The sequence below is a fragment of the Lithobates pipiens genome, unplaced genomic scaffold, assembly GCF_037356315.1.
Source record: "Lithobates pipiens isolate NorthernLeopardFrog02 unplaced genomic scaffold, aLitPip1_a1.2 Scaffold_30, whole genome shotgun sequence".
Lineage (NCBI taxonomy): Eukaryota > Metazoa > Chordata > Amphibia > Anura > Ranidae > Lithobates > Lithobates pipiens.
The window spans coordinates 57,014,480-57,025,097 of NW_027507791.1; the positions used below are offsets into that span (position 1 = coordinate 57,014,480).

The 10,618-nt window shown below is 43.5% G+C and overlaps 1 long non-coding RNA gene across 1 annotated transcript; it reads right to left on the minus strand.

The window, feature by feature from the left end:
• Positions 1-7,602: 7,602 nt before the first annotated feature.
• Positions 7,603-10,370, minus strand: LOC143942069 (uncharacterized). Its single transcript, XR_013264667.1, has 3 exons — positions 10,296-10,370; positions 9,563-9,671; positions 7,603-7,683 (listed from the first exon to the last, which is right to left on the minus strand). It is a non-coding gene; the product is annotated as an uncharacterized LOC143942069 (long non-coding RNA).
• Between the last annotated feature and the right edge of the window lie 248 nt (positions 10,371-10,618).

The following is a 10,618-nucleotide window of genomic DNA, read 5'->3' on the forward strand; positions in this document are numbered from 1 at the left end:
GGTGTCCCAAGTCCCGTCAGGAAACAAAGCACACTGGACCTACACATTACCCAGCCGGGAGCCCTACATGCAAATTTTCAGACGCCTTTGTCCAACCTACCACCCACGTAGGTTTGGATGTGATTAATCTTACCCCATATAAGTTTGTTTGTCAAGAGCTAGACGTTCTCAAATTTGGGTTGCATTTCTACCCCTTTATGAATATTAATATATATGAAGCTGTTAAAGATGTTTATATGTTCATGTGCAATTTTACTTACAAATTTATGTTTCATAGGGATCATCTTCATTCCAAGCAAGAAAGGGAATTGTTCAAGAAGATTAAGCATTACATCGTGGAGGACTTTCGAGCCCCTGTGATTTAATGCTATTACTGGAGAAAAATGATGATACAGATATGACCAATAATACTAATAATGAGTTACCTTTAACACCTGAAATTATAACATCTGTACCTATTACCAACTTTTAATAAAAATCTCAAAGATTCCCTGATCTCATGACCAATCCCAATGTGTGGGCCTTCCTGTTGAGCACTGTCATTGATATAAAACGTATGACAATTGTCCCTAAACATAATAACTTAACACGCTTACAACTACAAGCAATCTCAAAACTAAAAAAACATCCTGACTTATAGATCAAAGCGGCAAATAAAGGGGGTAATATTGTCTTGATGACTAAAGCCAATTACGAAAAGATGTGCTTGGATATACAGTATTGTGTAACACAGACTGTTATTCACTCATTTCTATGTTTTGAACCTCTAGGTTCAAGATTTAATATTTGTCAATCATCAATAATACCCATCACAAGGGATTAACTGATCAAGATCTATATAATTACCTTAATGTTCGTACTCCAAGAGAGGCGACATTTTACGCATCTAAAGTTCAGAAGAATTCCTTATCACCCCCTGGTACACCAATAGTGTCAGGGATTGGCTTGCGGACCAAGAACGTTGGTCATTTGGTCGATTCAATACTCATACCTCATATGTTAAGTTTGCCGTCATACACTAAAGACATACTGGATCTCCTCAAACCGATTAAGGAGTTGGTCATCCCTCCCGATGACCTGCTCATGACTTTGGATGTAGAGGCTTTGTACTCTAGCATCCCTCACGAGCAGGGCACCAAGATGGTCTGTACCTTCCTCCATGGGCTGGTCCATCATCAGTGGGACTACTGTGAATTTATATTGGTACAAACAAGGCCAAGGATAAATCCAAGGAAAAAAAACAAGGTTAACTTACCACCAGCCCACATACAACCATATAACCTGTCTAACATTATGCGTTAAAAGCAGGGGTTTAGTTTGCACACATTTGCAAATGCATACATAAGCCACAGAGCCTCGTCAAGGCACCCTGGTATCTGTGGTACCTAACACTAACTTATAAGTGCCCCCACAGTGGAGGCACATGCATTCTGATGGATAGGTGAGAGCAGGTGGACTGAAGGGGAGCCACCCCTTCTTAAAGGTACAGGGGCACACTGAACACCCAGCATATCGCACAATGGCTGCAAAGGTATCAGTGCGTTGCCTGACCAAAAAGCACAACAGTGATACAAGATGCCACTTGCCCCCATCTATAGCTGGCTATCGCAGTAAGAAGCATTGTAAGGCTAACAACAGGTACAAACAAAGCCAAGGATAAATCCAAGGAAAAAAACAAGCTTAGCTTACCACCAGCCCACAGACAAGCAAATAACCTGTCTAACAGTATGCGTTAAAAGCAGGGGTTTAGTCTGCACACATTTGCAAATGCTTGCATAAGCCACAGAGCCTCGTCAAGGCACCCTGGTATCTGTGGTACCTAACACTAACTAATTTATATTGGACCTCCTTTGTTTCATTTTGACCCACAACTGGTTTGGGTTCAAAGAGTCCCACTACCTCCAGGTACAGGGGGGTGGCCATGGGCCCTTGTTAAGCACTGGCCTATGCCAACCTGTACCTGGGGGGGGGGGGTGGGAACGTGATTTTTTTCTCTGATGAACTATTACTGTCTTTTACTAATCATGAACTGTGCTGGATGCGCTATATAAATGACATCTTTATTATTTGGACAGGTACTCAGGACTTATTATCTACCTTGGTTGACATTTTGAATCAAAATCAGTTCAACCTTAAATTCACAGTAGACAGTGATTATCATCAAATCACCTTTTCTTTTCACGATCTTTAAAGACCAAGACGATCGCCTCGCCTTGACGCTGTTTCACAAGCAGACAGCTGGGAATACATTGTTACAGCTGCTAGTGCCCATCCTTCGGCACTTATTCGCAGTATTCCATATGATCAGCATTTAAGGTTACATCGTAACTGTACACATCCTGAGGATTTCAAGATACAGGCCAAGATACAGGCCAAGATACAGGCCAAGATACAGGCCAAGATACAGGCCAACCTCCTTCAAACTCGCTTTTTAATTATTACCCAAAGCCGCGCTTAGGTCAGCAATCTCGGTTGCAGCCTCCCCTAAAATAAAGCTCCCCTACCAGAGCCTTAAATAAAAGGATTATACTACAAATGGGGTCAGTGCCGCTACTTTTAATATGTGCATATATATTACTTTGTACCCTGAGTGTTTCCACTAGAGCTACATTGAACTAGTGTAGCCTATTGCGGAGTAATTTGGAGGGTATCAGAGGTCCAGTGATATAAAGAAAAACACTGTATGCAAAAATGCATGTGCTGTGCGGAGAATTGACGGGGTGGAGAATTGGAGATATCTGGCATTATAAATAAAAAGAGGGGCATACCCTGATCCCTGGAGTTACGCAAAGTGGAGCCTGAAGCCGAGGGAGCTGGGCCGGTACAGCCTTAAGGGAGCGGAACTATACGCACATTACCCCTGTAGGGGTGTGAGGATCCGGTGAGTAGGGACCCTTGACGGGGAGCACTCAAGTCACTTTGAGATACTACGAGCACGAAAGTCACCTTTATAATCTCTTTTGGATTTTTGCACATTTTATTTATGAATAATGGACAATTATTTATGTATATAGACTTTTCACAATTTTTGTTTTTTTGAGCACTATTCAGGTGTCATGGACAATATTATTATTATTTTTTATTATTTTTATTATTTTTTTTATTTTTATTTTTTTACGTGTGTTTGCACGCTAGTCACTGCACAGTTTGGTTATATTGTATTGTATATCATTTACATGTTATGTATAGTATGTTCCGATTAGGGATTTGAGTCTCTTTTCATTTGATGACTGACTGACCCCATGATTATTTGATCATCTTATATTGGAATTTATTATTACATAGTATTGGGGACATTTGGTCATCATATGCACTAACATATAGTACAGCACACGCATTTTTGCATACACTGTATTTTTCTTTACATCACTGCACGTCTGATACCCTCCAAATATCTCCGCAATAGGCTACACTAGCTTAATGTAGCTCTAGTGGAAACACTCAGGGTGCAAAGTAATATATATGCCCATATTACGGGTAGCGCCACTGACCCCATTTGTAGTATAATACTCCTTCAAACTCGACTTCTTTCGAGGGGATAAACTAGGACAGTTAGATCTAACCCCACAGTAAAATAGTTTACAAGATATTCTGACCAACATCTTGATTTACGTAATATACTTACCAATCATTGGCCTTTGCTACAGGAGGATCCTATCCTCAGAAAATATATTGGCCAACGCCCAGAAATTATATTTAAATGGACAAGATAACTGCATGATAAATTTGTGTAGCCGTTACTCTCCCAAGTCTACAATCTCGATGAGGTATTTACAAATGTGGTAGATGTTGCTTTTGTCCATGGACCAATGTGGGCACTAGGTTTACACTTCCCAATGGAGAAGTCTTCATACCTACCCTTGTTGCAGATTAAGAGACATAGAAGGTAATTTACCTTCTGCTCTGGAAATGTGGGGCCTTCTATGTGGGGAAAACAGCCAGACAATTCCTTTATCCACTTCAGCCTTGGAAGATTAGGCTGCTCAATGACCAGAGCACATTTTACAATTTGGCACTGCGCTGCTATACCTGGTAATTGCGCGGTCATGCAATGTTGTACCCAAACGAAATGTGTGTTCTTTTTTTTCCCCACATATAGAGCTTTCTTTTGATGGTATTTGATTGCTTCTAATATTTCTATTTTTTGCGATATAAACGCAAAAATGTGAAAAAAAATGATAATGTTCTACTTTTTGCTATAAGAAAAATCCAATAAACTCAATTTTAGTCATACATTTAGGCCAAAATGTATTCAGCCACATGTCTTTGGTAAAAAAAATGGCAATAATCATATATTTATTGGTTTGCGCAAAAGTTATAACGCCTACAAAGTATGGTCATTTTCTGGAATTTACGCAGCTTTTAGTTTATGACTGCCTATCCCATTTTTAGAGGTGCTTAAACTGCAGGGCAGTACAACCCCCACCCCCCAAATGACTCCATTTTGTAAAGTAGACAACCCAAGGAAATTGCTGAGAGGCTTGTTGAGCTCATTGAATATTTTATTTTTTGTCACAAGTGATTGAAAAATAATAAAAAAAAAATTACACAAAGTTGTCACTAAATGATATATTGCTCACACATGGCATGGTTATATGTGGAATTGCACCCCGCAATACATTCTGCTGCTTCTCCTGAGTACGGGGATACAGGAAGCCAAAATCCAATCACCGCCTTCAGGCTTTCTAAAGGTGTAAAATTGTGATTTTATTCCTCACTACCTATCACAGTTTCAGAGGCCCTAAAATGTCCAGATAGCACAACCCCCCCCCCCCCCCCCCCCAAATTACCCCATTTCTGTCAAGATAAGTAAATCAGTGCTGCAGCTGATTGGCCTAAAAAATATATGAGGAAGCATGGGGGCATCCGCCCCAAAAATTAGGAGCAAATCGCTCCTCCACCCCTGCTTGCCCCCATGCTTCGGCATATATGCTCTTTTTTTTAACTGTGGTGGTGAAGTCACCTCCGACAGCGCTGGAGTCGCCGATTTAGGTTTCGTGGGAGCAAACGCTGTTGCTGTCAAGATGAATAAATCAGTACTGCAGCTGATTGGCCTAAAAAATATATGAGGAAGTATGGGGGCATCCGCCCCAAAAATTAAGAGCAAATCGCTCCTCCACCCCTGCTGCCCCCATGCTTCGGCATATATGCTCTTTTTTCCGCTGCATTCCTCTGCCTGTCTGCTTTCACCACTTGTAGTATGTGACAGTTCTTCGGAACTCCACCGCTAGCATCTCTCTGTCTTTGCCCCCCCCCCCCCTTCCCCCACCTTTTCCTGGCCAGCAGCCATGACATTACCTCCCTTACTATGTCATCTCTCTTATCCTGGCCTTCTCCATTTCCCTGGCCAGCTCCCTTGACCTTGTCTCCCTCACTATGGCCTCTTCTTTTATCCTGGCCTCCTCTTTTTTTCTGTTCTTTCCCTTTATCCTGGCCTCCTCCCTCATTCTAATCTCTTTTCTCTCCTCCTCTCTTTTCCAGGCCTCCTCCCTCATTCTGTTCTCCTCTCTTATCCTCTCCTCCTCCTTTATCCTGGCCTCCACAAATGGCGGTGATCATGGTGCTGGTATGGTGTATGCCATGATCGGGCCTCGGGTATGGGGTATGGTGGTGATCATGATGCTGGTATGGTGGTCATCAGGACGTTGGTATGGTGTATGGCGTGAGCACAGGTGACACTGGGACAGATGACATGGGTTGGCTGCACACTTTATTGTTGTTACATTGGGGCGGTGATCAGTGACACTGGGGCAGGCTGGCACTGTGATGTACATGCATCTCACCCTCCTCACCACCTATCAGACATGGCTAAACTGCCCCCCGGAAGCAGCTGTGTCTGATGAAAGGGTGTAGCCCCCTGGTCCCCATCCCCCTATTTCTTGCCTTCCCATAAGACACTGCCGCCTGCCTTCCCATAAGACACTGCCGCCACCCCCTGCTCCTCACTGCCCTCAGATGCCACAGCCCCCGATGGTTCCGTAGTATCTGACTGGGAATGAGAAGTGAGAGTGCAGCTGCTGCCTCCCACTCCTCACCCCCCCACCCACCACCCCCCATCAGACACCACTGTTCTTCCCACTCCTCACCCCCCCACCCACCACCCCCCATCAGACACCACTGTTCCTCCCAATCCTCACCCCCCCCACCCACCACCCCCCATCAGACACCACTGTTCCTCCCACTCCACACCCCATATCAGACATTGCTGTTTTCCCAGTTTCCTCTCCTCTGCTTTCTTCATTATTTCCCTCAGTTCTGCTGCATTCCTCTCCCTGTCTGCTTTCAAAACTTGTAGTGTGTGACACTTTTTATGAACTCCACCACTAGCATCTCTCTATCTTTGTGCATCACCGCTCTCAACCTTTGTTCCGCTGTCCTAACCTGCGGCATTCTACTGTCGTCTTGTCTCTCCTCCCTCCTCCTGGCCTCTTCCCTCCTCCTGGCCTCTGCCCTCCTCCTGGCCTCTTCCCTCCTCCTGGCCTCTTCCCTCCTCCTGGCCTCTTCCCTCATCCTGGCCTCTTCCCTCATCCTGGCCTCTTCTCTCCTCCTGGCCTCTTCTCTCCTCCTGGCCTCTTCTCTCCTCCTAGCCTTCTCCTCCTTCATCCTGGCCTCTTCCCTCATCCTATCCTCTTCCCACATCCTGGCCTCTTCCTTTATCCTGGCCTTCAGTCTAATCCAGCTCTCCTCCCTCTTCCTGGCCTCCTGCATTATATTTGCATACTCTTCTTGTGTCCAAGGTACCCCCCTTTTCTTGTTCTCCTCTCTTATCCTGGCCTCCTCTCTTATCTTGGCCTTCTCACTTCTCCAGGCCTCTTCCCTCATCCTGGCCTCTTCCTTCATCCTGGCCTTTTCCTTCATCCTGGCCTCTTCCTTCAGCCTGGCCTCTTCCTTCAGCCTGGCCTTCAGTCTAATCCAGCTCTCCTCCCTTATCCTGGCCCGCTCTATTATCTTTGTGTACTCCTTTCTCCTGGTCTCCTCCCTTTTTCTTATCTCCTCACTTACTCTGGCTTGTTCTTGTGTCCAAGCTTCCTCCCTTTTCTTGTTCTCCTCTCTTATCCTGGCCTCCTCTCTTATCCTGGCCTTCTCACTTTTCCTGGCCTTCTCCCTTGACCTTGCCTTCCGCACCATGTCCTCTGGGTTTATGCTGGCCTCCTCCCTCATTCTGTCCTCCTCTTTTATCCTGGCCTCCTCCTTTTCCCTGGCCTGCAGCCATGACATGACCTCATTTACTATGTCATCCTCTCTTCTACTGGCCTCCTCTCTTCTCCTGGCCTCCTCTCTTCTCCTGGCCTCCTCCCTTTCCCTGGCCTCCTCTCTTATCCTGGCCTCCTCTCTTATCCTGGCCTCCTCCTTTTCCTTGGCCAGCTCCTTTGACCTTGCCTCCCTCACTATGGCCTCTTCCTTTATCCTGGCCTCCTCTTTTTTTCTGTTCTCCTCCTTTATCCTGGCCTCCTCCCTCATTCTGATCTCCTCTTTTCTCTCCTCCTCTCTTATCCTCTCCTCCTCTCTTTTCCAGGCCTCCTCCCTCATTCTCTCCTCCTCTCTTATCCTCTCCTCCTCTCTTATCCTCTCCTCCTCCCTTATCCTCATCACTTCACTCATCCTGTCCTCCTCTCGCCTTTCCTCTTCCCCCCTATGTTCCACTAATTTTTCCCTTTCATCCTCAGAACCAAATTTGCGCCTCTATAAAGAAAAAAAAAGAAGGTAAGTTGAAGTACAGATATTAAAGTGAAACTCCACCTATTTCTTTATTTTTTGGATAGAGTGAGAAAAGAGTTCAATCTTTTCCAAAAAATCTTTTTTATATTTTATGTCTTCTCACTTCCCGTCATCTCAGGAAGAGAGGAAGTGAGTGGAGGGCTTCCCAATAGGTATTCATTAAACATTTACTCCCCCCCAATATAAAAAACGGATCTATTTACATATCTTTAGATAAACTCCTAAAACCACAAATCACAAATCATCTCCCATCAGGGCTCTGCCAGTATCTGCTGTACTGTATGTAAAAACCTCTTCTGGGTTATTATCTCTATCTGTGTCTCCATATGGGAGATTTGCCCTCACTTCCTTCCCCCGGTGACACAACACAAAGTAAGGCTGTCTCACCAACAGGGAAAACTAGCACAGCCTTATCACAGAGTCCAGGGGCAAAGGCTTTACTACAATCCTAAAGCTGGCCCTTATACCTGTAGAATTTTGTTCGAATTATAATCGCTTTCCGAATGGTTGCTAAATTTTAATGCGCACTACCAGACATATCGAAATTAACCACTTCAACTTTTATAGGTTATAGGTTTATAGGTTACCACTTTATATTTACAGAGGAGGTCTGGTGCTAGAATTACTGCCCGTGATCCGACGTTCGCGGTGATACCTCAAGTATGGGGCGTTCGCTGTTTTAAATATTTATTTTTATACTGTTGCTTTAAAAATGTTTTGATCACTTTTATTGCTGTCACAAGGAATGTAAACATCCTTTGTGACACCTATTGTCACGTGACAGGTACTCTATATGGAGAGATCTGGGGTCTATAGGATCCCAGATCCCTCCTCTGCCATTAAAAGCATTCGATCACAACAAGATCGGTGTTATCAGATGCTTTCCCATTTTAAAAATGGCGCTGTTTACATCCGGGTAACCAGGAAGCGGCGAACATCGCCTCCCACTACTTGTAAAAGCAATCCAGAGGCTCGTTGGCTGCTTGGATCACTTTTACAATAGAGCCGACTGTTGGCTCTAAAAAACAATAGCAGGATGCCTGAAGCCGCAGGCACCATCCCGGTATAACCACTTGAAGTTTTCTGATCTACCGGTACATCGCCGGTCAGCAAGTGGTTAAAATTCAACACATTGACATGGAAATCACACGAAATGTCATAGAAAATTAGTCATAAAAGTTCCATTAAATGCTCTGCTGAATGGGTTTACTACTTCTCCAAAGGTAATTCTACAGGTATAAGGCCACCTTTAGAGATCGTTTACACTTGCAGTCGGGGGGTGGGAAAAATAGACGACTTAGTTGCAGTTTTACCGCCCCCCCTTACACCGCAACGGTGGTCAAGGTTGCAGAAATGATACTCCCCATCACATTTGGTGAATGAGGTCTCAATAAAACCGCCACATGTGACTGCAGAGCAGTGGTGCGGGATTTTAAATGTTAAAGCAGGCACTGAGGAGGTGGGGTAACACCTTCTGGTTGCATGTCAGCCACCCTCTGAAAAGCAACCCTCTATAGATCGCTTTTTAGAAGGACAGCAAGGGTTGGTGCATACACGTCAGCCACCCTCTGAAAATCAACCATCCATAGATCACTTTTTAGAGGGACGGCAAGGGTTGGTGCATGCACATGTCAATCACCCTCTGAAAAGCAACCCTCTATAGATCGCTTTTTAGAGGGACGGCAAGGGTTGGTGCATGCACATGTCAACCACCCTCTGAAAAGCAACCCTCTATAGATTGCTTCTCAGAGGGACGGTGGGGGTTACTGCATGTGTAAAGGAGCCATTATACAATTTTATACATCACTAGTTACATATGAAAAGAGTGGAAAAAAATACTTACTGCAAGTCTCAGAGCGCCCTGAAGCAGCTCATTGATGGCGTAGGGGATGAGCAGCATCTTGTCAATCTGTATCTGAAAACTTTATGAAATTTATGAAAGTAATCCGCACCTATAAAGAGAAAAAACAAATGAATATCGCACAAAATGCACTACAACTAATGTCATCGGACAGTAAGGGGTCTATTTATAAGACATTTGTTGGATGAATGTCACATTGCTGCAGGCTGGAGGAATTTCCCCTGTATTTTCTGTAATGAGTGTCAGCGCCATCTAGTGGCTAAAATGCAGTATATATTTTTTCTGAAATACATCAATATTAAAATATACTGTATACTAGATGGCATCATAGCAATTAATCTAATAATATGGGGAAATGTGTCCAGCTTCCACCAATGTGTGGCATTTCTCCAACCAATGTTCTATAAATAGATCCCTCCCTAACAACTGATCTCAGTCTCTGAGGCTGAAATAACTGTCATTTTGTTTGAAAAAAAAAAAAAAGTGTTTGTTATCCCATGGGTTAGCTGTATATGGAGAATATTAAGCTGATCACATCCGTTACAATCTATAAAATCTCCTTTATATAAACTAACAGCTATGTAGTGCCGGGGTCTGCCTGATTAAAAAAAAATATATATATATATATATATATATATATATATATATATATATATATATTTTTTTTTTTTTTTCTTTTATATAAATAAATATAAATATATAGAACAAGACCTACCTAATGTACAGTTTCTACCAGAATCTGAATAAGAATAATATCTCGGGTTAGTATATCACAGTCCTGATTACACTCCCTGCAGGAGAAATCTGTGTGTGTGTTCACCAAAGCTAAGCCAAAGACTGACTGGCTCTTTGCTGTCAACTGTATTTATAGGTACTGGCTCCGCCCACTCTATGACATCATAGAGCTAACTGCCAAAGCAGCCTCCACTGACCGTTTTTTTTTTTATAAGTGAAAACTTTATTGACAAAATAACAAGTTAACAATATATTGATAGATTGTTTATAGGATGGACTGTGGCAGTGATCAGATCTATTAGC